This window comes from Phocoena sinus, chromosome 5, assembly GCF_008692025.1.
Source record: "Phocoena sinus isolate mPhoSin1 chromosome 5, mPhoSin1.pri, whole genome shotgun sequence".
In the NCBI taxonomy this organism is placed as follows: Eukaryota; Metazoa; Chordata; class Mammalia; order Artiodactyla; family Phocoenidae; genus Phocoena; species Phocoena sinus.
Genome location: NC_045767.1, coordinates 108,084,724 through 108,112,558, shown reverse-complemented (window position 1 = coordinate 108,112,558; position 27,835 = coordinate 108,084,724). Strand labels below are relative to the sequence as shown.

Below are 27,835 nucleotides of genomic sequence, written 5' to 3'. Positions count from 1 at the left end.
GGTGACTAAAAGTGGTATTACAGAGCTTCAGGATGGGGGTTGGTCACCAGAAAAACTTTCAGCCCCACCTCTCAATCTCCAGGGACGGGAGAGGGGCTGGAGATTAAATTCGATCACACAAAACCAATGGTTTAATCAATTACCCCTACATAATAAGACCTTGATAAAAACACTGAACATTGTGGCTCAAGGGATCTCCCTTGTTGGTGGATGCATTGATATGGTAGGAGGTGGCATTCACAGAAAGCGTGAGGAGAGGACATGCAAGCTCTATATGGCCCCTACCGTCACCCCAGACCTTGCCTATTCCTCTCTTCCATTTGGCTGTTTCTGAGTTGTATCCTTTAAAATAAAAGTATAATCATAAGTACAGAGTTTTCAGCGAGTTCTGTGAATCATTCTAGGGAATCATCCAATCTTTCTAGTTGTACAAACCTCTGAATTTGTAAACAGGTCAGACAGAAGAGCAGGTAGCTTGGGGAACACACTTGTGGCTGGCATCTCAAGTAAAGGCAGTTTTGTTGGAAACCCTGCCCTTTGACTTGTGGGATTTAACATTAACGATAGTTTCCAAACTGAATTAAACTGAATTGTAGGACACCTGAGAATTGGAGCTGGAATATAGATATTAACTGTGGAATTTAGGAAAGATTTCTGGTTAGAAGGTAAAGGAAAAGGGTAGTGGTACTCAGTTTCCACTGGGCTTCTCCACCACTCTTATCCTCCCCAACACCATAAAAAGGAGAAAGTTCAGGAGACTTTTGTAAGTTGATGTTTAAAATAAACTTTCTAAGCAGATTGCCATAGTGGTCAAAAATAAACTTTATTAGTTTATGAGGCACATTTATTTTCACCTTCAGAGAGAGTGCCTAATAAATTTCTGACTTTTTAAATATTTTTAACTCTCAGAGATAAAAGATATGTATCAACTTAGTCAACTAAAAAGAATGATCCAGATGTGCATGATCCATCATAACACTGAGACATTATTAGGAAATCAACACATCTGGGCTCTAGGTCAGACAAACCTCAGTAGGCAATACTATCTTAGACAAACCACCAACTCATAAACAGCCATTTGCTCATTTTAAAATGACAGCATAATAATCTCACGTTGGATTACTACCCTAGTCCCATCTCTGTGTAAACCAGCTCTATTAAGAGTCAACTGACTTCTAACTGGAAAGAACTGCTTACAGTGTGGATATGACAAGAAACAAGTCCAAAATTCAAACAGAGAAAGAGGGAGGGAGAGAGAGACAGACAGAGAGAGACAGAGAGAGGAAGGTGGGAGCTTGTGATTGGAAAACCACCCCAGTTATGTTTGGTTTGCTATGTCACTTCTATGGGTCACTGGAAAGTCTTAGCATGTGATGAGAGATTGATAAGCAATTCAATCTTTTCCACTTTGTAGCACAGTTGAAAGCAAAACCAATACAGCCCTAACATAGCTAGACAACCACAATTAAAATGTTCCCCAACTGGCATGATCAACTTATGGAAATTAGGATCTAGTTACTCCTCTGCATATTCACTGCAAGGTGCAGTGAAACAGCCCCAAATGACAGGTGAGAAGTGGTGGTCCAGTGGTAAAGAATCCACCTTCCAACGCAGGGGACATGGGTTCGATTCCTGGTCGGGAACTAAGATCCCACATGCCTCGGGGCAACTAAACCTGTGTGCCACAACTACTGAACTCACATGCCTCAACTAGAGAGCCCACACTTTCTGGAACCCGCACGCCACAACTACAGAGCCCACATGCCCTGGAGCCTATGCACCACAACTAGAAAAGAGAAAAGAACATGCATGCCACAACTAGAGAGAAGCCTGCACGCCACTAAGAAAGTGGTATTCTCCGCTAAGTTACTAGCCAAAATAGTACAGCAAGTTCAGACTACAACATAACTTTACTACCTAAAATAGCATCCCATCTATCATTAATGCCATGAGAAAAATAGTCAAGCCAGAAAGATGACTTCAGGATCGTCATATTTTCAAAACTATCAGCAGATCCACTTTTTTCAATCAAGCTTTGGGGCAAATCTCTTTGAGGCAAATAAGTTGCTACAATACTATAGCCAAGTTAACTACAAGAGTAGCCAAAACATGCAAAGAGCAAACCCAATAGTCATTCCTAAGATTCTTTTTATAGACAGCAGTTAATTCAGTTAACCCTGGTGATAAATGGGGAATCATATCATAGGCAGACTGACCTTACATTAATACAGCAGTGATTCCAAACCATGGGGGAAGTGTGGTTTGAAAAAGCACAGTCAATACTACAATAAAAGCACCAATTTTCTTTGTACTACAAAGTACAGAAGGTAATACTTTATAAATCCCTAACACTAACACCTTCCAACTGTGGATAATAATAGCTAAGGATGGGGGAGGGCAAACCTTCTGCCATAACTATAAAATGGAGTGTAACAACGGTTTTAATAGGTATTAAGGGAGGGGGAAAGGAGGGAATGCGGAAAGAAAAATGCCCTAGGGCACTGACTTGCCTATTTGGAAAAGTCAGGGATGAGTTAAACTGTAAACTCTCTGCAATGGCATCCCTGTACAATAACTGGGATTCAAATGGGAAACCCTAAGTTATCCAAAAATGAACTATGGTCATGATATGCTACTTTTTAAAAAAGCAAAGTGTATGACATATTATTAAAATAGTCATATCAAAAACATTAAATTTTTTTTTTACTATCCAGAACAAATTCTGTGGAATTTATATTTTATCATAAAGTTTCTAATTATATTGGAGCTAAAATTGCTAATTTCCATAACAAATAGATTCGGAGAAGTCAGAAATCCTCAAAAGCAAGATCTGGGGATGTAATACACATAAATATACATTACTATATAAATAAATATGTACTATACCTATTCTGAGTTAAAGAAGTAACAATACCAAACAAACAGAAAATGTTTACTTTATGCTATTCATAAGATAGTGATATTCAACCATTTCCTCCCAAAAGAACCTTCTGCAAACAAAATCTTAAATGGAACTATAATATTTGAAAGATATTAACAATATTATTAGTGTAAAGTTATGTTAAGTTATATTTACTTACACAAAGAGAATTAATAAAACAATGTGGCTGTCTAATAAATGTAAAAATATGTAGTCATGAGTTTTTATCAGTTTCAGCAATTTATTTCTGTATTGTTTGGGTTAGACTATATTAAGAAAATCCTGATACATAAAGATAAGTACCTGAATAAGAAATTTCTAAAAGATACATTGGAACATTTCAATCCAAAGCTAAATCACTAACAGTTTCCAACAACGGTTAACTTATTATAAATGTATAAAACTAAACACCCCAAATTTAAAATGAGTACTAATATTATCTGTAATACAATATGCTCGAAATATTTACAGATTCATTAACTGCACAATGACTATATACATTATTGACAAAGCACAAAAAGAACACAGGAGCTGTATATGCATCTGAGTCTCAGCCACATTTAGCTGAGCCCACACCCTCCAGTCCCCTCACCTATGCAGTAGAGTCATCATTCTTAAACTTTACATACAGAATATACCCAGTTGGAAAACTTCCTTAAAAAACACTGGTGAGTTTAAAACTTTCTTTTAAATGACACTGAGAGATGGAAAAGAACTCCTAATATCCAGGAACTTGCCTAGTACCATCTGCCAGCCTTGATATTCTTCTGTTGAACATAAAACAATTTCAAAGAACATTTTGCATTAGACATGGTCACTCTGATCAGGATGAACCATGACTACAAGACCACTCAGTAATCACATCTGAACACAGGCAAAATATGAACACTCTCCAAGCCACAAAATACCAAACATCCCCCTCTTGCAAAAAGTATGAGTGAATGCTGCTTCTTTAACAATTACAGCTCTAGTCTCACTTTATTCTGCTGTCCCTATAGATAAGATTTGTTGGGGTACGAAATCATAAAACTGTTCCTGCTTTTTGACAGTACCTAATCCAGAGTGGACTTCTGCTACCTTGGACCATTCCCAAAATCACTCAACCAAAGCCCAAATCCTTTAAGTCCCGACACCCTCTTACTGGGACCCCATGGTCTCCCAATAGTGTGTGTGCTCCCTTGCTGCAATGAGTAATACATTTACACCCAACTTGTCCAACTGCAGTATGCTTCTGGTGCTCTTTGCTGGAGGGCATTGACAATACATTTAGAAGAAAGCAGGAAATGCTTTTAAAAAGCTGCTCTGGGCTTCCCTGGTGGCGCAGTGGTTGAGAGTCCGCCTTCCGATGCAGGGGCGCGGGTTCGTGCCCCGGTCTGGGAAGATCCCACATGCCGCGGAGCGGCTGGGCCCGTGAGCCATGGCTGCTGAGCCTGAGCGTCCGGAGCCTGTGCTCCACAACGGGAGAGGCCACAACAGTGAGAGGCCCGCATACCGCAAAAAAAAAAAACTGCTCTGACAGCACGTTAATATACTAGTGGTGTCTAACACTTTAAAATTTGATACACCACAACTGTTTTAAATTTGTGTTTAATTTATATTTGTGTTTTAAATACCATAAACACTAAAACTCAGTGTATTAACTGATTCAAGCAAGAATCATCAATAGACGATAAAACTGTTGGATGAAAACTTGGTAGGAAACATATCCACATGGCCTCAAAGTATCACCCCTCAGGTTACTTATAAACAGTAACGGAGAAGTAGCTGTATAATAAAGAAATCTGGCCATCACCACCTTGAGAAAATAATCAAACTTATCATGAACAATAATGAACCAAACTGGCATGTGTGATACACTGAAAAGCATACACTATCACCTATGTTTTAGTTGTGCCAAAATGTTTTAACCTGAATCCAATCATAAGGAAATACTCAGAAAAATTTGAAAATGTAAAAATGCCTACAAGGCAACTAGCTGGGACTCTTTAAAAAGTCAGTGTCATAAAATATAAAATAAAGGCAAGAGACTGTTTCAGATTAAGAGAGACTAAAAAAAACATTATAACCAAATACGAGTGATCCTGGATTAGATCCTAGATTGGGCAGGCAGCAAGATGGGGGTGGGGATTATAAAAATCTTTAGAAAGCAATTAGGAAAATTTGAAAATGGACAGTATTATTAGATTTTATCAAATCAAGGCTAATTTTCATGGGTACAATAATGATACTGTTGCTATACATTTTCAAAAATCTTATTTTTATATCATACATGCTTAGTATTTAGCAGTTAAATGTTAGAACGTAACAAAACTTTTTTTTCCAGCTTTGAGATATAATTGACATATAGCACTGTATAAGTTTAAGGTATACAGCAAAATGATTTGACTTACATACATCATGAAATGATCACCACAGTAAGTTTAGTGAGCATCCATCATCTCCTATAGATGCAGAATTAAAGAAACAGGAAAAAAAATTTTCTTTGTGATGAGAACTCTCAGGATTTACTCTCTTAACAATTTTCATATATAACATGCAGTGGTGTTAATTATATTTATCATGTACATTATACCCCTAGTACTTGTCTTATAACTGGAAGCTTATACCTTTTGACTGCCTTCATCCAATTACCCTCCCCACATACCCCACCTCTGGTAACTACACATTTGTTCTCCTTTTCTATGTATGTATGTTTGTTTGTTTGTTTTTGAAGTATAACTGACCTCAAGCACTATGTTCGTTCCTGTTAACATAGTGAATCAGTTTTTCTATACATTTCAGGATGATCACCATGTTAAGTATGGTTACAATATGTCACTGTACAGATTTTACATAGTTAATGACTATATTCCCCACAATGTTCATTTCGTACCCATGACTCATTTATTTTGCAAATGGAAGTTTGTAGTTCTCAATTGCCTTCACCTAGTTCTTTCCTCCAACCCCCTCCTTCCTTCTGGCAACCACCTGCTTGCTCAAAACTTACTTTCTAAATGTGTAATCAAAAGAAGATTATATGTAGATATGTAAATGTAGATATGGATATGAATAGAAATAGAGATACAGACTGGAAAAAAATGTGGCAAAATATTAACAAAATGTTTAACAACTGGTTGAGTCTAAGTGAAGAGTATACAGGTGTTCACTGTATTATTTTCTCACCTGTAGGGTTTGAATTTTTAAACAAAAAGGAGAAAATAAATAAACATTAGACATTTTTAATCTAAAAAACTTTAGTCTATAGAATCTGTAAAATATTTGCTTCCACAGAGTAGTTTGGAAAACCAGTAATATATCAATATTTTCCATTTCTATATGAAACAATAATATAGAAATACCACGTACGATAAAAACACCATTTAAAAAAATTTTTTTAACTGGCAAAAAACTGGGACAATGTTTTTGAAAGAGACAGAAAATCCAAAGGATTAAAATGATAACCAGATTATATTTTTTAAGACAATTTTAATAGAAAAAAAATGGTAATATATAAGTAGACAATTCACAGTAGAAAGAATTACCAAAAACTTACAAAAAGGTGTTTAGCCTCACCAATAATTAAGAAAATGCAAACCAAAACAAAGAGAATATATTTTTCAGTTAAAAGATTATCAAAAACAACAACAAGTATTAATGGGGAGGTAGTGAAATGGATATACCCATCCACTGACAAGAGTAACACATGAAGGACAATTTCACAGTATCTATTACATTTTTTAACGTTTATTAGTACAGCAATTATACTTTTGTTAGCTACCCTAATATTCAAGTAAACATAACAAGGCTGCTTGTTGCAGCCTTGCTTATGATACCAAGAACTTAAAAATTACGTTAATCTAGCAATAAGAGAATGGCTAAACAGTAAACTATAGTACAACCTTCATATGGAATCCTAAGAAGAAGTCAGATATTAGGACCTAATACCTAAGTATTAATGTGGTAGTGACAACAAATTTTCTAACCAAAATTCATTCTCGCCTTCCATAGTAACGGCAATGTAGCAGGGCACTCTGCCTTACAATTACACCTAAATTCTCATCAAAGGAAAATGAATTTTAGAAACTATGTGTGCCCTTCTGCATTGGGCATTTTAAGAGAGTGGGTATGCAGATTATTTCTCCTTCCTAATACAGTTGGAACATGAAAATAAAGCACAAGGACGAAGGACCTAAAAGATGAAAGCAAACTGGGTCCCCAAATGAGCACTTGAAAAAGTTTCATTGCCAGTTTGAAAATGTGAAAAATTCTACAATGGTAAGCTCATTATAACTAGAATCAAAATCTAAATTCCTTAAATTTTTATCCAGGCCATATATAATTGCTTTAAGTATACAATTTGCTTTCCTTTTCAATCTCATCTCCAACCACTGGGCTCCAACCTCACTGCCTCCTCTTAATAAGCATACCAGACATTCCCACAACAGTGCCCCTACTTGAATTGCTCTTTCTGCCAAACCCTCATAAGGTTCTCTCCATGCCTTTAATCAGATCTTTGTTCAAGTGCCACCTCTTCAGAAAGACAGTCTCTCTAAACCATCCCCCACCAAGCCCATCAGACTGCACTTGCATCTGTGTGTGCTCTATCCCTTTAATAGGGGCACATCTAAGTTATAAGGGGCCTGAAGCTTCTAAAAATTTGGAGGATTTAAAAGAAAGAATACAAATTACAAATGAAAGTGAATACATATTTGAAATGTGAAAAAATAACAAAATACTAATTTTTAAAAGACTGACAAATACCATAAATAAATCCAGAAAAATAACACGTTAATTAAATGTCTGACACAATTCTGTTATGCCATAATTCCTTTATTTTTTGGTTGAGTAATCTTTGCTTGGCTTTTCATGTGACAAAATTTTATACTGTTTCTTATACAGAGATTAGGAGGATAATTCAGTCTTTCTTCTAGCATAGTTTATCATAATTTCTTTTTATTATTCAAAGTTTACAAACTTCGAATTTCACAACCTGTTATTGGGAATGTCGTGTAAATTTTTGAGAGAGTTGACAAATATGAGGAACTCCTATCACGCTCCTTTCATATATAAACTTGATATTTCAATTCAAGTTTTCTTGTGCAGTAACTAATCTTACATACCCTAAATTTAAGACATTCATTGATGATAACACAATCATCAATGTCATTCTTGGCGGGTATGAGTTTTATGCTATGTTCACTGATCAGAGATTCTGGTTTCAAACAAGTAAGTTATTTAATATTTTCCCAATATTTTCATACGATTCATTTTCATTAATTGGACTATCAAAAAACCAAGAGCCTATTACTTCTGTTTATATTTTTTCCTCTTAAATGAATTACTGCTTTTGCATGATCAAAACATTTTTATGTCACAATTCACTTTGCAATGTCAGAATAACTTCTAATTACTTGTGGCACATCTTTAACCATTTTTGTTTCATATTCCATAAATTTAATCTAAATTTTATCTTAATTCTTAAATAAATGTAAATATGACAAAAGAATACACCTTTAACATACTTCCAAATCAGAAGTCTATTATTTCATACTTGCTTTACTAAAGTGTTCCAATAAGCAGATGAAATCACATATTTTAATTTTATTAAATATGCTATTTCAACTAAAATAGGAAAAATATTTGGTGAATATACAATATACACATTACATTATGTATTATTTTCTATACAGGAGTACAGACATTTTGAATGAGTAGGATGAAAACCTAATCTTACAGTTTTAGATATGTATCTGTAAACATTTCCATAGACTTGATTCTGACTTTGTAAATTTCAAACCTAGTTTCTCCTTTGCTGCTACTAGTAGTGTACTCATACTTCTAGTAACGACCATCGCAGGACACTTTCATAATGTATATGCGCTCTAGCCTTATACATTCCTGTCACAATGGCTAGAGCCACTGGACATTAAGAACACATCCCTACAATGGGACAGCTAGCAATAATTTAATTATACATGGTCATGACTGATCTCCATATAAATATATACCACTACACCCAAATTAAATGAAATATATCCCCAGCTCAGATTACTTTAGCCAAAACCAAACAAACTGTCTGCTACCTATACCTAAAGAAATCTTTAAATTTGTGTTAAAAGATCTTTTCAGACATTTGCCAGGCAATAACTACATAACTGAATGAGAGAAAGAAGTGCTAATATTAAAAGAATTACCCACTGTTACCAGAGTTTTGTCCCAGGAATTCAAATCTTATGTAACATTAGGAGAAGAAAAAAAAATTACTAACAAATTTCAGAAAGTGCAACAGAAAATAAAAAATGGATCTCTAATAAAGTACAAAGAACATAATCAAAGTATTATGAAATTTACAGTGAGAAAGGTAAGTGAGAGAAGCAGGATTAGAACGTGCCTCACATTAAAATTTAGGTTCAAATCACACTAGTTAGCTCAAAACACTATGCAATTTCAAAATAGGCAATAACAGGAATTTTTTTAACTTATTAAACTGCCATATGCCAAATAACCAGCTGGGTATTTTTCACATTTGCCTACTCTGTATACTGTGAGTTAGGCTAAAACTATTATAGATCAAAAGTTCACATTACAGTTTAGGAAAGAAATTTGTTTTTACTATATATAAGGTTGTGCTGGGGTAGCAGTAAATGTACAGGGGGGGAAATGGCATTCACCAGACCTTAAATCAAACAAAATCAAGTTTTCCCTGGCAAGACTATACTACAACATAGGACCACACAGACATACACACAAAAAGCTATTATAAGAATCCTACAGTACAAAACTACAATGAACTAAAGTCCTCTTTAGCATCCAAGCAAAAACATTAAAACAGGGAGGAAAAAGCAGTTCAAAACCTAGGTGACACATGGGTGAACCGAAGACAATTTATACATTTACATTTTTTTAAACATCTTTATTGGAGTATAACTGCTTTACAATGGTGTGTTAGTTTCTGCTGTATAACAAGTGAATCAGCTATACATATACATATATCCCCATATCTCCTCCCTCTTGCGTCTCCCTTCTACCCTCCCTATCCCACCCCTCTAGGTGGTCACAAAGCACCGAGCTGATCTCCCTGTGCTATGTGGCTGCTTCCCACTAGCTATCTATTTTACATTTGGTGGTATATATAAGTCCATTTACATATTTTTAAATCACTAAATACTTAAGATGTAGCTCTCTTCATTAGTGTAACTAACCCAAGGAAACTAAATGAGGAATAAAACTACTATTTGAAAAGAGAGAAAAAAATCCAATCCAGTAACCAGATTTCATAACAGAAAAATGGATTAACCAGGTAAGCACCAATTACTAAAACAGCTGACTTACCCATAAAAAAATAAAACCAGGAAGAATAAAAAATCCATAAATCCAAAACCTTCCTTCAAAACATACTCTTGACCAAGATGATTTCACTGGTGAATTCTACCAAACAGTTAAGGAAAACATATGCCAGATTTACACAAACTATATATTTGGCATATAAACATATGCCAGTAGTATACAAAATAGAGGAAAAGAGGACACTTTCCAGTTTTGCCAAAATTTTCAGCAAATCAAATCCAGTGATACATAAAAACAGTAATACAGTCTGACAAAGTAAAGTTTATCCAGGAATGCAGGGTTGAGTTAACATGAAAAATAATGTAATTCAACCACATTAATAGTTCAAGAGAAAATCTATATGATTGTGGCAATAGATGCAGAAGTCAGTGATAAAATCAAATACCATTAATGATTAAAAACAGACAAACAAACAAAACCATTCAGCAAAGAACTTTTTCAACCAGATAGAGTACCTATGAAAGTCCTATGGTTAACAACATACTTAATGAAATATCGAATATACTCTCCCTAAGTTTGGGAGCATGGCAAGAATGTCTATTCTCCTTACTTATATTCAACATTATATTGTAGAAATTCCAAACAAAAAGGTAAGAAAAAGAAAAGCAAAAATATCAAAAAGGAAGTAAAACTGTCTCTGTTCACATGATTGTTTATGTAGAAAATCCTAAGGAATCTGCCCCACAAAGGTACTACAGACAGGAAATAACAAGCACTGATGAGGATGTGGAGAAACTATAACCCTTGTAAATCGCTGATGGTAATGTAAAATGGTGAAGCCACAATGGAAATCAGTTTAGCAGCTTCACAAAAATCTAAACATAGAACTACCATATGACCCAGCAATTCCACTACTAGATATACACCCCAGAGAATTGAAAAGAGGACTCAGGTACTTGCACACCAAATTTCATTGCAGCATTATTCACAACAGCCAAAAAAGTGAAAACAACCCAAGTGTCCATCAATAGATGAACAGATAAACAAAATGTGGAATACTGCAATGGAACATCACTCAGCCATAAAAAGGAAGGAAATTCTGATGCATGCTCCAACACAGATGTACTTTGAAAACATTATGCCAAGTGAAATAAGCCAGACACAAAAGAACAAATACTGGATGCCAGTACACTTGTATGAAATATCTAAAATAGGCAAATTCATACAGACAGAAAGTAAATTAGATACTACTGGGGCCTGGGAGAGGGGGAAATGAGAAATTATTGCTTAATGGGTACACAGTTTAGTTTTTTTATCACCTTAAGAAAAAGAAAAAACTACCATACATTACTGAGAGAAATGAAAAAACAACCTAAATAAATGAAGGATATACCACGTTCATAAGTTAGAAGACTAAACATTGTTGGGAATTCCTGGGGGCTCAGTGGTTAGGGCTGAATGCTTTCACTGCCAAGGGCTCAGGTTCAATCCCTGGTCAGAGAACTAAGATCCCACAAGTCGCACAGTGCAGCCAAAAAAAAAGACTAAATATTGCTTAGTATGTCAATTTGTCATAATAGGTCTTATTATGACATGTTATATTAAATACTGTGTAATATGTCAATTCTTAAAATCTTGATCAGATACTTCACCAAAGATATTCAAATAGTCAATAACACATGAAAAGATGCTCAACATTAACATCAGAGAAATACAAGAACTCAACACCCCCAACTTTGTGCTGTTGTTCTCATATATACATTACAAACCCAAAAATACAGTATTATAAGTTTTGCTTTAATCAGTAATTTTTTTTAATAATAAAAGTATACAGTGGAGGGCTTCCCTGGTGGCGCAGTGGTTGAGAGTCCGCCTGCTGATGCAGGGGACACAGGTTCGTGCCCTGGTCCGGGAGGATCCCACGTACCGCGTAGCGGCTGGGCCTGTGGGCCATGGCCACTGGGCCTGCGTGTCCAGAGCCTGTTGCTCCGCAACGGGAGAGGCTGCGACGGTGAGAGGCCCGCGTACCAAAAAAAAAAAAAAAAATATATATATATATATATATATATATATACACACACACATACAGTGGACCCTTAAACAACACAGATTTGAACTGTTCAGGTCCCCTTATACATCGATTTTTTTCACTAAATATGTACTACACAATCCATGGCTGGTTGAATCCTCAGATGTGGAACCCAGATACAGAGAGTCAACTGTAAAGTTATATTCAGATTATCAACAGTGTGGAGGGTCAGTGCTCCTAATGCTATAATGTTCAAGGGTCAACTGTATATAGTTTTTTATAATTACCCAATTACTCACTATTTTTGATGTTGGTTTCTTCCTGTAAATAACACTTGAAATCTGGTGCCATTTCCCTTCAGACTGATGAACTTCCTTTTTAGAATTGCTTGTAATGGTGGTGGGCTGGCAAAAAATTCCATCAGTTTTTGTTTACTTTTCAGTGGTTCACTTGCTTCTAGGATTTCCCTCAATAAATTTCCAGCTACTTGGCTAGATTTAACTTCTGTTCTGTACTACTGGAAATACAGGAGGTTGGGATGCACTCAAGAGCAAGAAAACCACAAATGTACAACTCTTACACATTGTAGTTTCAGGCTTTAAAGGATAACTTCTCAGCTGACTTCTGTCTCCTTTTGGTCATTTTCTGCTGCTTTTAAATAGTTTTTCTTTCAATATTTTATCTGGATTTTATCATTGTTATCTGAGGGATTGTTCAATACTTTACCGGCATCACTGCATCACTAACAGATGTCAAAATTCTATTCATCTTGAGGGACAAACTTCTCACATCCTTGATTTTCATTCCTCCCACCAAATTAGGACTTCATCTCATCACGTAACAATTTAAAGTATTCCCACCTACCTGCTTTCTCTACCTTAACTCACACAGTACACTGACAATAATTTCTTGTCCATCATACTGCTTTTTTTTTTTTTTTTTGCGGTACGCGGGCCTCTCACTGTTGTGGCCTCTCCCGCTGCGGAGCAACAGGCTCCGGACGCGCAGGCTCAGCGGCCATGGCTCACGGGCCCAGCCGCTCCGCGGCATGTGGGATCCTCCCACACCGGGGCACGAACCCGTGTCCCCTGCATCGGCAGGCGGACTCCCAACCACTGCGCCACCAGGGAAGCCCCATCATACTGCTTTTATCATTAGAATGTTTTCTGTGAAAACCAGAAAACATGTGATAAGGAATCAGATGTTAATTTTCAACTCCACCACTACCTGTGAAATTATAAGCAAATCACAACCTCTGTGATCCTTATTTTTACCATCTGCAAATGGGAATATCATCTGCCTCATCAGTTAAGCTTAGGACCAAAATACGATAACTAATATTAACCAGCACAGACAAGAGTTGGTCAAAGATGTTACAAGGCTTGCAATATGAGAATAGGTGAATGGTTAAAATTGTGATCTAAAACAAAAAGAACAGACTAAACAGACTGGGAGACTAAGATGAGTCATTCAGTGATTCAACAAGTGTTTACTGAGTTCCATGCATATATCGAGGCAGTATTTTCAGCTTGAGAAATATTAATTTAATTTTGTGGTGCTTAAGACCTAATGACTCAAGTAAAACAGGTAATAAAGGAAAATGTGGCATCTGTGAGTCATCACAAATTTGTGATAATTTACATAATAAAAGCAGAGACCACCTCCTAAAAATGATATATAATGAGGAGGAGCAAAGCTTCAACCCAGTTTATACGTAAGGGGTATGTAAAGGAAAAAAGCAATAAAAAAGAAAGCAAGCATTTAGTTGGAGAGGTAGTAGAAAAACCATTAAAGTATTACAGAAGACAAGGGAGAACTGAATGTTAAGGAAAAGCAAAATACCAAATGCTGAAAAAGGTAGGACAGGATGAGAAAAGAAAAGACACAGATTAGCAATTGGAACTCAGTCTTATTTTGGGGATGATACAGAACATTCTATCATCAACCTAACCAATGTCTATCTGGGTAGGTAAGAAAAGTGGTTTACTTTCATTTGAGGAAGCAGAACACTAGTAGAAACAATAGTCAAACTGCAGAAGGTAGTTGAATAAAAGTTGAGAAATTGGACACCTAGAGTCAACAACTATAAATCAAACAAGCTCAGTGATAACGGGAAAGATAGGAAAATAGTAGAAGTAAGATATTTTTCAAGATTTAGTGTGATAAGGCAGAGAACCCGGCATGGAGCATAAAAGGAAGAATAACAAGGTTCCAGTGAAGGAAAGGAGGAATAAGACTGAGAATACAGATGTTAGCTTTTGAAAGAAATGAAAACATTTTATTCTTTGAGTAAACTTAGACTGGGGAAAGAAAGAGTATAAAATATGAAATGAAGAAAGAATAAGCGAAATAGGGACAGGACTGGTCATTTGAGGAGAGTGGAAAGGTTCCAAATAACTAATAATGTGGAATGAAATAGAAGATGAAAAAGAGATAAAGATGACCAAGGAGCGCTGAGGCTATACTGGGGCAGGGCGGGGGGGATGTGAATTTATACTAGGAACCTCTCAAGACAGTAAACTGATATCACTCTAGCAAAATAAAGCAGTCCACGAACAGGGGATAAAACAGAAGAAATGAACAGTTGTAACTCTTTAGATTAATACAGTGGTCCCCAACCTTTTTGGCACCAGGATCGGTTTTGTGGAAAACAGTTTTTCCATGGGGATGCGGAGGGTGATTCAGGCGGTAACGCGAGCAATGGGGAACCGCAGATGAAGCTTCGCTCACTTGCCCACCGCTCACCTCCTGCCGTGCAGTCTGGTTCCTAACTGGCCTTGGACCAGTACTGGCTCCCGGCCCGGGGACTGGGGACCCCTGGATTAATAGACTGAGAAATTTCTGAAGAAAGATCAGGAGAATGGAAATCTTAGATATTAATAAGAATAAAATTAAGATGGCTACTAGACTGAATGTGAGTTAATCTGGATTAAGTTTTCATTTAAAAAGTAAGTTCTGCAAACATATGAACACCAAGGGGGGAAAGCCGTGAGGGGGTGGGGACAGTGGTGTGATGAATTGTGCGATTGGGATTGACACGTATACACTGATGTGTATAAAATTGATGACTAATAAGAACCTACTCTATAAAAAAGTAAATAAAATTAAATTAAAAATTTTTTTTTTAAAGTAAGTTCTGAAGGAAAAAGCTTTTAGGAAAACTTCTCTGCATGATGCAGTTACTACAGTAACTGCACTGGGAGAAAAAAAAAGTCATACTACTTGTGCGATAGCTTTCAGATATTTGTGCAAAAAACAGTGTGACATTTAGAATAATTCAAGTCTAGCTGAGCTTTCCTGAGTAAGATTAGAAAGTAGTGAAAGAGGGACTTCCTTGGTGGCACAGTGGCTAAGAATCCGCCTCCCAATGCAGGGGACACAGGTTCAAGCCCTGGTCCAGGAAGATCCCACATACCATGGAGCAACTAATCCCATGTGCCACAACTACTGAGCCCACACTCTAGAGCCCGCGAGCCACAACTACTGAGCCCACGTGCCACAACTACTGAAGCCCGCATGCCTAGAGCCAGTGCTCTGCAACAAGAGAAGCCACCACAATGAAAAGCCCACCTGCCGCAACGAAGAGTAGCCCCCGCTCGCCGCAACTACAGAAAGAAAGCCCATGCACAGCAATGAAGACCCAACGCAGCCAAAAATAAATAAATTTAATTAATTAACTTTTAAAAAAAGAAAGGGCTTCCCTGGTGGGGCAGTGGTTGGGGGTCCGCCTGCCAATGCAGGGGATGCGGGTTCGTGCCCTGGTCCGGGAGGATCCCATATGCCGCAGAGCGGCTGCGCCCGTGAGCCATGGTCGCTGGGCCTGCGCGTCCAGAGCCTGTGCTCCACAACAGGAGAGGCCACAACAGTGAGAGGCCCGCGTACCGCAAAAAAAAAAAAAAAAAAAGTAGTGAAAGACCCCTCTGATGAAGAGTAGTTTAATTGTTCTATCCATACAACCCTGACCAATATCTCCAAGGTATTATGGATCAGCAGAATGGCAAACTCTAGTATATGTGCTGAGAAGCTGCCCCCTGTAGTATAAGGCAGGCCTTACTGACTTTAGTGACAAATTAGTGGTTTAACTAAAGGGTAATCCTTCCTACCCTTGTAAGAGAAAGAGGTCTCTACTAATATTAAAACCTCATTTCAAATATAAATACTCAAAGAGAATTAATATATATTCAGTTATTATGTTAGTAAATAAGCATTTAGAACAAGAGAAGGGAAGGGGGAAAGAATAGTGCACAAAAGTCATTTCACCTTAATTCAGCCATAAATAGATCATCAAAATCCTCTTAATCACCATATCTGACATATAACCATAGGAGGAGGTAACTCTCTCAGCTAAATCTTTTCCTTATTTTTATCACAATTAATACCACCATGAATGAGATGTCAGTTTTTATTTCCTTTTCCATTGCAAAATGTCCACAGATAGTATAACACACATCAATGTAAAGAACAGTATCACTCATCCAATGGGCACTTAAGGACTGTTCACCAATGGACACTATGATTTAAAATCAACTAACAAGAAGAATATCAATGATCTTAGCTCTATAAAATTTCATTAAAATAGACTTTGGTTGACCTGAAGTTAACACAGAATACTATTAGATAATATGAAAGATACAAAAGTAAATTCCCCAAATAAAAATATATTTCTTATACTGTATTACAACCTGTTGCCCTTACACAGAAAGCCAATCTACTAAGAGTAGTGACACTTCATTGTCACATGCCATTTTTCTAAAGAACTGAATTAGACAACATTACAGGCCAATACATCCTGAAATATGCCTCCAGTTGATTTAAAAAACCACATAATGTAAAAAATAAGAAACTAAAATGGTCCCATAAAAATTAAAAAGGCACATACTTAATAAAGCAGAAGAAAAATATACGTATTGCATATGTAGGTTTACAAAAACATCAAAATATCACTGCTACAAATAACCTGCACAAGATTAAAATCAATAAGATTCTCAAAATCTATTTTTTCCTCACAGGAAAGCTAAAAAGAACCCTGATAATACTCTTAGCCTAAAAAACGATGGTTTATTAAGGTATGAAATCAAATATGCAATAAACACCACGATAAACTAAATACTTAGTTCTTCTCCAATCTAAAAAACTAACTATGAATTCATGAGACCAATATCAATAAACATATCACACACAGCTAACGTTTTCATGGAATCAAAACATAATGTTTTGCTTAAAACAATTAGCTGAGGAATTGAAGCACAAATACAAGGATAATTGCTTCCTTTGGGCTTTGGCTGTCAAACACAGGAAATGTCAATGCTTTACAGCCCTGTGATAATTAAAACCTTGTCACAGACCTAGACTATCAATGAATATTTATTTAAAGATAATTTTGCAATATGACACCAAAAGCATAAGCAACAAAAGAAAAAAAGAGTTAAATTAGACTTCATCAAAATTTAAAACTTTTGTGCTTCAAAGGACACCAGAAAGGAAGTGAAAAGACAATCCACAGAATGGGAGAAAGTATTTGCAAATCATATTATCTCATAAGGGGCTAGTTTCCAGAATATATAAAGAACGTGTATAGTTTAACAATAAAAAGACAACCTAATTAAAAAATGGGCAAAGGATGTGAAGAGACATTTCTCCAAAGGACGTGTGTAAATGGTCAATAAGCACATGAAATAATGCTCAACATTAGTCATTACGGAAATGAAAATCAAAACCACAATAAAATACCATTTCACATCTAAATCAAAACCACAATAAAATACCACTTCACATCTATCTGGATGGCTAAAATACAAAAAAGATTGACAGTGTAACAATCAATGTCTGCAAGAGTGTGGAGAAATTGGAACCCTCATACACTGGGGTGAGATTGTAACACAGTGCATCCATTTTGACAGTTCCTCAGAGTTACACACAGTTACTATACTAACCTGCAACTCTGCCCCTTATAAGTATACACCCAAAGGAAATGAAAATATAAGTGCACACAAAAACTTATGCAAGAATGTTCACTGCAGAAGCATTCCTAATAGCCCAAACGTAGATACAACCCACCAACTGATGAATGGATAAACAAATTGTGGTATACAGTAGAATATTTTTTAGCCATAAAAATAAATGATACACGCTACCACATGGGTGAACCTTAAAAATATTATGCTAAGTGAAAGATGCCAGACACAAAATGACAAATATTGTATGATTGCATTTATAAGAAATGTCCAGAATACGCAATTCATAGAAAAAGTATATTACTGGTTGCCTGGGGGGGGGGGGGGGGCGCGGGGGGGAGGGAGATGTCTAAAACTAGATAGCAGTAATGATTACACAAATCTGAATACGGTTCATTCAAACTAACTCAAATATTCGCATCAATGGGGGAAAAAATGGCAGTAAATTGCTTTTTCCACTTAATACATCACCAGAAATCAGTTACCACATTTTAAAGTAGTAAAATTTTGTTTAAGAGATTTTTGTAACATCATTTGCTCTTAAAAATGTTATATTTATTATAAATATACAGTAAATAGAGTGGTATAATTTTGAATACTTACATCAACTATGATTATTACAGAATTTTAGAAATATCATTCAGTTGAATATGTATTGTTTCAAACATATAAAAAGTATAATAAAAGAAATTAATGATTAAATATTTCTTCATGTATCTAGGAAATTTCCTTTAGCTAATCAAGTAAATGTATTCATCCTTAAAAAAATTTTATTACTATATTAAAATAATCAAAATCTACATATGCCACTTGATACTTTCCCCTCACTGTTGAAGTATATCCAAAAATTTTTAAATCTATCATGAGTAACCAACCAAAGCATAATCACCACAGCACAAAACTCTAAAATCCTATATAGTGAAGTAAAACACATTCTGAGATTAATTCTCCCACTTTCACTCAAAAATTTTAAAAAGTAGGGCTTCCCTGGTGGCACAGTGGTTGAGAGTCTGCCTGCCGATGCAGGGGACGCAGGTTCGTGCCCCGGTCCGGGAAGATCCCACACATGCCGAGGAGCGGCTGGGCCCGTGAGCCATGGCCGCTGAGCCTGCGCGTCCAGAGCCTGTGCTCCGCAACGGGAGAGGCCACAACAGTGAGAGGCCCGCGTACCGCAAAAAAAAAAAAAAAAAAAAAAAAAAAGTAAAAACAGTAAAAGCACTATCTAGTGAAATCAAAAGTTTATGAAATTCTTAATTACAGGCCCTTATCAAATTTTCATATTATAATGTTATTACAAAGAAACTGGAGTGGCCCAAATAGGAAACAGCATAAGGTCTGATCGGAGTCTTCACATTGGCTTATTGTGATGAACTGGACCTAATGTAAGGAGTAAAGTAAGGGATGGCTGAAGAATCTTAATATCTGTACTCGTATCAACAGCTAATCAAAAACTGTTACAAAAATCTCAAGTGAGGAAAATCCTGTTTCATTCACAAAGTATTAGCATTTCTGCCCATGAAGGCTACTACTTTCTTTGAACTCTTTTAATACTTAGCCTGCATGCTAGAAGAATTTTCTTGATGCAATGTGTAGAAAGAATCAGAAGAGGATCAGAATATAAAGAGAAGAAATTCCAATACTGGGTAAAAATTAAAAGAAATATAAATTATAATTTACACAGGCTATTATTATAAATGCCATTAATGTAATATACATGTAAACTTAAGTAACATGCAAAGTATTTAACATGGAGAATATGTACTTACCAAATATTTGATAGCCTTTTAAAAATCTCGTTGAGACTCCCTAAATAATAAAAAAATAAATATATCAGGAATAATTTTTCAACTTCGGAGTTACCTCTAATCTGTAAAGTCTATGCAGGAATCCCATTTTCAAGACAGCAATTTGTTTTTTCACACTACTTTAAAACCCAAAGCACGTGCTGAACTTTGGCAAATGATTAACAAAATTTTTCCTAATCTTATAAACAACTGAAAGTTTAAATGTAATATATGGAAAAGTTAATGAATTATCAGATATTGGCAGTTACTAGACTACAAAAAGAGTGAGCTCTATAACAAATCAGATAACAGCATACTAACAATGTCTTAGAAAAGCATCCATATGTTAAATTATTCCTAACCATCAACATACAATGCCAAGCTCTACATTCTAGTATCTAGTTACCACCTTTTAAGTAGCAGCTAGACAATGTAACTGTAGCATCTACAGAGTTAAAGTAGAGCCAATGAAATAGAAAGATATTTTAAAATATTTATTAATATATATTTTCTATTTATTTATTATATTCTATTTTATTAAAAAAATTAACATAAATATTTTTAAATCCACCTTATGTTGATACTAAAAAAAAAATTAAGATTTTGCCCACAATAAAAAGAAATGCATAAACTTACAAATTAATTTTATTACTTAGAAAAGTTAGCTGTGAATAATTTTATAATAAACATAGTATATGTCCTTTCAGTCAAGTCTCAGGTCAAAATAATCTTCAAAATGAAGTTCAAAAATTCAAGAAAAGGGGCTTCCCTGGTGGCGCAGTGGTTGAGAGTCCACCTGCCGATGCAGGGGACACGGGTTCGTGCCCCGGTCCGGGAAGATCCCACATGCTGCACGGAGCGGCTGGGCCCGTGAGCCATGGCCACTGAGCCTGTGCGTCCGGAGCCTGTGCTCCGCAACAGAAGAGGCCACAACAGTGAGAGGCCCACGTACCGCAAAAAAAAAAAAAAAAAGAGGAAAAAAAAAAAAAAAAACAAATTCAATTAAAAAAGCACGAAAAATTATAGTGCTCTTAGTGTTTGTCAGGCACATTGCCAAAGATTTGAAAAAACTTACACACACTTTTTTTAATCACCTTATTTACTCTCCATTTTATAGATTACAAAACCAAACCTTATAGAGATTCATTCATCTGCTTAAATATAGTAGCTGCCACTGACTGCACAATCCAATGTCTTTAAGGCATCACACTATGACTCCTCAAAAACAAAACAAATAAGACGGAACATGACATAGTATATAGTAAAACTGATTGCCTCTTTTAGAGTCAGACAAAAAAAAAGTTTTTAAATTCCTTTTAAAGAATCAACAAAATAAAAATCATCTATTTTAACTAGCAATAAGTTATCATACAGAAATTATAATGCCATATATAAAAATAAAATAAAAACATTTTCTTATGAGTAAGCCATACCAGTATATTTTCTATCACTACTACTATTAAAATCAAAATCAGTCAAATGAATCACATTCATCCACAGGCCATGGAACAGGAGGGAAGAAGAAAGTATGACCTAAACAATAAAGTTAAAACAATAAAGCTGTGAGATGACAGGAGAATACTGTCATGACTTTGAGGTAGGCAAAGATTTCTTAAACAAGACACAAAGATAAACACAGCAAATTGGACTTCATTAAAAAGTTGTGTTCTTAAAATGAAAAAGCTACAGGGTAGGAGAAGATCTTCTCAATGCACATGTCCAAAGGACTCACGTATGAAATATTAAAAAACAAAAAAACAACTTTTAATCACCAAGAAAAAGACAACCCAATTTTTAAGATAAGCTAAAGACCAAAAAAAAGCTTCATAAAAGATAATTTCAAAAACCAATAAGCATATTGAAAAGGTACTCAACATCACTAATCCTCAGGAAAACACAGATAAACAACACAATAAGATACTACTACACACCAAAATGACTAGTTTTTAATCGAAAAATCAGAGAATACCAAATGTAAGTGAGCATGTGCAGCAAATGGCATTCTCATGCACTGCAGGTAGAAATGGAAATTGGTATAACCAGTATGGAAAACTATTTGGAAATATCTACTAAAGGTGAAAATACACATACCCAATGACTAAGTAATACAACTCCTGTGTATACAATCAATAGAAATGTATATGTTTGTGCACAGAAAGATATGTAGAAGATTTATCATAGTAACATTATTTAAGGAGCTCAAAACTCACGACCCAAATGTCCGTCAGCAGTAGGAAGGAGAAATAAACTGTAGCTTATACAGTGGTATCCTACACCTCAGTGAAAATGAGAAAACTAGTGCCATACACAAAATTAAGATACATCTCACAAACACAATGCTATATGAAGCAGCTGGCGGGGAGGGGAGGAGAAGCCTATATATTATTCTATTGAATTCAAAAACAAACCAAACTAATCTCTGATCACAAAGTCAGAACAGTAGTTAACTTTGGGTGAATGGGTTATTTGACTGGGGCAGAACAGAGGGAGGCTTCAGAGGAGTGGATACCTTGATCTAGGTATGGTTACAAAGGTGTGTTCACTTTGTAAAAGTTCATCAGTATAGAAAAGTTCACCTAAACTTTTCTGTATATAAACTATACTTCAATTATTTTAAAAGTTTCTTTCTTTTTACTTTGTTTACTTTTTTTTACTTTTTGGCCACGCCTTGCAACATGTGGGATATTAGTTCCCCAACCAGGGATTGAACCCACACCCCCTGCATTGGAAGCACAGTCTTAACCGCTGGACTGCCAGGGACGTCCCTAAAAGTTTATTTTAAAAAAAATAAAATAGATGAAAAATCACTTCTCAGTTAAATAACTCCAAGTCATTGTACTAATGACCTGTAACTCACTCATTTGAAAATCTGGATCTCCTAACAATGTATTTCAATTTATTTCTATAGACTGCATAAAGGTAAAGTAAATATGTCTGGTTATTTTGTATTAATAAGTTTTAAGAATAGTTTCAATGTAAATATAAATTTTACCAAGAAGGGATTCCTTATGATTTTCTATTAATAGCAGAGAAAGTTTTGCATGAAGTCTTCCCAATGCCTGTTCTACATAGGCTCAAGTTAGGTTCACAAATGTATAACTTCACACATATTAAAAGTATTAACAGCTAACTCAGAAGTTGATTTTAAAAGCAATTGTATGGCCAAGACAGGCATTCATAAAAACCTTAAGGCACACTACTTGGCCCTGTTTCTCAGAAAAAATTTAAGACTATTAAAAACCAGTAACCATTTGAAGGAAAGTCTTCCAAATAAATATTCTTACATATCTAAAACTTTTTACATTGATACTTACAATGGTATACCTTCTTTATTAAAAATATAAAGTTTCATCTGTATATCCTTTTATTTTTCCATTATATTTACCTAATAACTATTTTTTTAACCTAACTTCTCTCTAAATTAAATGATACCATTATTTGATCAGATTTGAAAACTTGTATCATTGATGGAAATCTATCTTATTTGCATAAGACAGATTTGTCTTGAGCTGGGGGTGGGGTCTGTCATATAAGTCTCTTAAGACAATGTTCAGAGGAACAGAATGGCATAAGCTCCAACAGGTTAGTTCCCTGAACAATTCCCAGCGGCTGAGTATCCTTTGGACAAACATTAGACGACTCATCAAAACCTTACAATAACTTTCCTCAGTCTTGGGTTGCCTTACCTACGAGTCTGGCCTGGTAGAGATCTCTCCAAACCTCCAACCAGCCAGGATTTATCAGGTTTCTACTTGAAAGTAGCCAACCATTCAGTTGTAGTTCTATGACATAAGGTGCAAAAGCAACACTTGCACAAAACTGACTTTTTTCATCAGTCAACCCACCCCCAAGCCAGACACCCACTTCTTCTAATTCAGGTACTTATCTTTCTAAATTGTATATTTTCACTAAGAACAACTTAAGACTTACAGGTTCCCACTTTAGGCAACTTTTGAAATGAACAACAGTGTTCATTTGAGAGGCATTTTAGAAAATACAGGCAAAAAAACTCTCCCTCAAGAGAAGTTTGGCTTATCTACCGAAAAGAGAAAGATCAACTGACTAAATGTAAGGAGACCTCCCCAGCGGTCATACATCTCACTAAAATAAGACAGACAAACACTAAGAGAAGGACCATGATCACCATTTAGGACCTATTTTGAAGCAGAGAGCCAACAGATCCATCCCAAATCTAAAGAACCTACAGGGCTAGACAAAGGTTTGTTAGGAAAATTATCTGACTTCATTATTTCTAGTAATACACTAAAAATCCCAGAGAGGACAATAAGGATGTAAGCAGAACAGTCTTCCCCTAAAACAAAAGATGCACAGTGAATTCAGTGACTACACACTGTTCAGTCAGCAATAAATCTAACACAGATTGCTCATTAATGATAACTACGTAAAAACTGGTATTTGAAAAGCTAGCACCTCTGAATAATGCTAATGATATATTTTCTTAGGATTCTGTTATTTTTTGTTGCTGTTTTCTATTTTAATTTTAGAGGTGGAAAAGTTAGAGCCAGACTGGTGAAAAATATCTAAAAAGCAAGGTCTCAGCTAGTCAAGAGTTTTAAGTTGTTACATAGATATCAGATCTTGAATTATAAATTAAGTAATTGTCCCATTCCAGTTAAGGAGCAGCATGCTGAAATCCTAGCATCTCTCACTCACCTATAAGGACAACATACAGGCTGAGAGAGAACAGAAGCCGGTTGAAGAGTCAGTGAGCTCAGTCCCCTTTCATCTGTTCTGCTGTTCTCCTTGCTCTGTTGGGTACACAGAGTAATGTTTCCTTTTTCCTTTTCCCAAAGAAGGAAAGGAAAGGGGGAAAATTTAGACCAGTCATCAATTTTCTGTCATTAATTTAGCATAGATTTGTTGTATATTAGAGCAACTGAGTATAATATGGAATAAGTTTGACTAGATCAAATTTTAGGATATACTTGAAGTTCTTAAATTTTTTTTCTATCTTATCTAAAATCTTTCTAATATATCAGAATCAGAATCTTGCTGCAGCAAATTCATATCACTGTTTACCAGCTATCTGACAGTATCTACCAGCATCACCATTTAGCATTTTATCATCTTTGAATTGATAGGCTTGATTTGGCTCATTCCAAAAACTATAGGTTAAAACCAGACTTACCTTTAGTTAAAACAAAGGCAAATAAAATTTAAAAACGTAAATGCGATGTTTCACAAGAAATCAGTTGCCTATTATCAATTACATTTTTAGTTTTAAAGGAGAGGAAAATTACTACTAAATCACATGGTATTTTGGGGCACTGAAGGAACTTTTCTTTCTCTGAAGAGCATTGTACAATTATATTTTTATGAAAAATAAAATATCTTCACCGGAAAAAAAAAAAGCATTAGCAATCACTTCTCAAACTGCCCATCACCCATTCAATTTACCCTAATTACAATATTTCACAAATCAACACAATCTAAATCGACAGTTTATCCCTACCTTATAGAGAACTAAATCCTATTTTATCCTTCACATATCTTCAAAAAACTCCACACTATCATAATTTTTTGTAAAAGATGTAAAATTTTACTTTAAAAATCTCATGCTGCATTTCTATTTCTTGAACAAAGAAGACACAGCACTCAGCATTTATCCTCTCAAGCTTCTTGCCTGATTGCCACAAAACTGCAAAGGAATGCTTCCACAATGCCTCCAACAGTTTGAAAGGAATCCCTCAATGTTCTGATGACAGTCTCACAGAAACTACCAACAAATTTAAAAAGAAACACATGATACTTTTAAAATATCTTACTTGCCCCAGTTATTAAAACATTACAAAACATAAGTTTCAGTACAATTTACCTGCATTTTTATAATCCTTTTCACTACACAATTACACCTTTATAAAGTTATGCTCTCATCGCTTTTCTTCAACATTTCCACAAACCTTAAAAGTATTTCTAAATTCCTCACAGTTCTTGTCAATTGCCAATTTTTACAACATACTTCTCATTAAGCCCAGGTCTTATCTTTCACTACCACCTTCATACTCCTTAAATCAATACAAGTCTCAACTGATCACTTTATTGCAGTGACATATAACCACTGTGAGAATGTCCTCCTTTTGCAGTTCAATTGCACGGTAGCAATTATAGAATAAATATGGCAAAAAACACCTTTTTTGGTAATTACTTAGCTATACATATGGGGGAGCAAGCAAACAAAAATACTATCAACACTGTAAAAGCTCCACAAAAAGGAAAAATCAACTGTAGTACAATTTAGTTGTGGCACACTATTCATATAAAATAAATCCACTCACAATGGTAATTTGTTTAATTATTAAATGCTCAGATGCAAATTTACCTCAGGACACAAGATTTTTGCAAAGAAAAGTATAAAGCCCAACTAAATGGACAGAAAAAAAGAAAATGTAGATTCTAGTTAACAAAATTAAACATAGTAATGACAATAAAAATACCAAAAAAGACTGAAAGCACTATCTAAGGGCTAAGATTAAAATTCTAAAGATCTACAGAAAGGAAGACAAACTTCTGCTGATGATATACCTCAAGACAAGAAAGCCTTTAGGTATTATACTACCAACTCAGAAACAGGCCTTGTCCTGATAAGCAGATGCTGGCAAACTGATTTCCTAGGAAGGTATCCTAGGCACAAAGAAGGTATCCAGAGGCAGCTGAAGAGTTAGGGGTAAATACCTCAGGACAATACTTCTCACATTTCAGTTTAGCAAAAAACCACCAAAGGTAAAAGTAAAAAACATATAACGATCTTATCCCCCCTACTCTTCAGCTCCATCTAACCTGTGACAATGAAAAGTACAGTCTGAAACAGCCTACATGAAAGCCAAATTGTTTGGAATGCTTGACTCACATTAAAAATTAACACACATTTTGCATTCAACTTTGTATTATTTGTGAATTCATTCTATTATATAAATAACCTTCTAATTACTTCACAGTTAAATTGCCTAATGTTCCCTTTTTCCAACTCTTCAAGTAAAATTGATGCTCTAACAAATAGTATTTATCTTATGGGTACATGACTCTCCCTTCACACAGGCTAGACCATACTAGACCACACCACCAAATGCTAGGGAATTATACATAAAAATCAGACCTTAGAAAATCGAGAACAAGACAATATAAACAAAATACACATTAATATATTCCCTGATAGACAAATACTTTATGGTTAAACAAATATTTAAAGTTCCTATTTAAATCAGGTATAAAAGTAAGACCTCACAAATTTCTTTAAAAACAAGAAACTAACAGTAAAGGTGAGAAGTAAAATCAAATGATATTAGTTCATAAGATATATTTTTCCTTTAACGTTAAGTTCATAATGACAGAAAATATAAGTTCATAACAACTGAACAGAAACAAGCATATATAGAGATGTGTGTGTGTATTTCTAATACTTTTAACAAAATTTGTCAAAATAATAATTTTTAAATCAGGAACTAACTAAAAGTAGTATTTGGTCTTCCTTTAAATATGACCACAGTGGACATTTATAGTTACTAAACAATTATGTAGTTTTCATTCATAATTGAAAGAATTGTAACAATGATCTTTTTAACCTATCATTTAATTTGTCTTTAATGGTCATTTTACAAAAGTTTTGAATTGTCTTCTATTTTATCTTTAATAATAATCTTTACAAATGAGTAAAATCTGGAAACATACATTTTCTCAAGCACCAAAACCTGTTTTAACAAATTTTATCTAGCACTAAGAAAAGAAATAATATACACCAATGTACATAACCTTGGCATAATAATAAGCTTATGTATTTAAGAAAATATACAGCAGATTCCAAACTTTCCAATGGGATAACTAATAAGATGACTTGAAACCTTTCTAAGCATAAATATTTGGGACT

At 35.1% G+C, this 27,835-nt stretch overlaps 1 protein-coding gene across 3 annotated transcripts in view; it reads right to left on the bottom strand.

The window, feature by feature from the left end:
- FBXW7 (F-box and WD repeat domain containing 7) overlaps positions 1-27,835 on the bottom strand; it is a 208,136-nt gene that overhangs the window by 128,604 nt on the left and 51,697 nt on the right. For 2 of the 3 annotated variants that reach the window (XM_032632853.1, XM_032632854.1), the window contains exon 2: positions 19,936-19,975. The exons of the other annotated variant lie outside the window; for it this stretch is intronic. The gene's annotated coding sequence lies outside the window, so the exon portion shown is untranslated. The remainder of the gene's footprint in view (positions 1-19,935; positions 19,976-27,835) is intronic. 3 annotated transcript variants of the gene reach the window in all.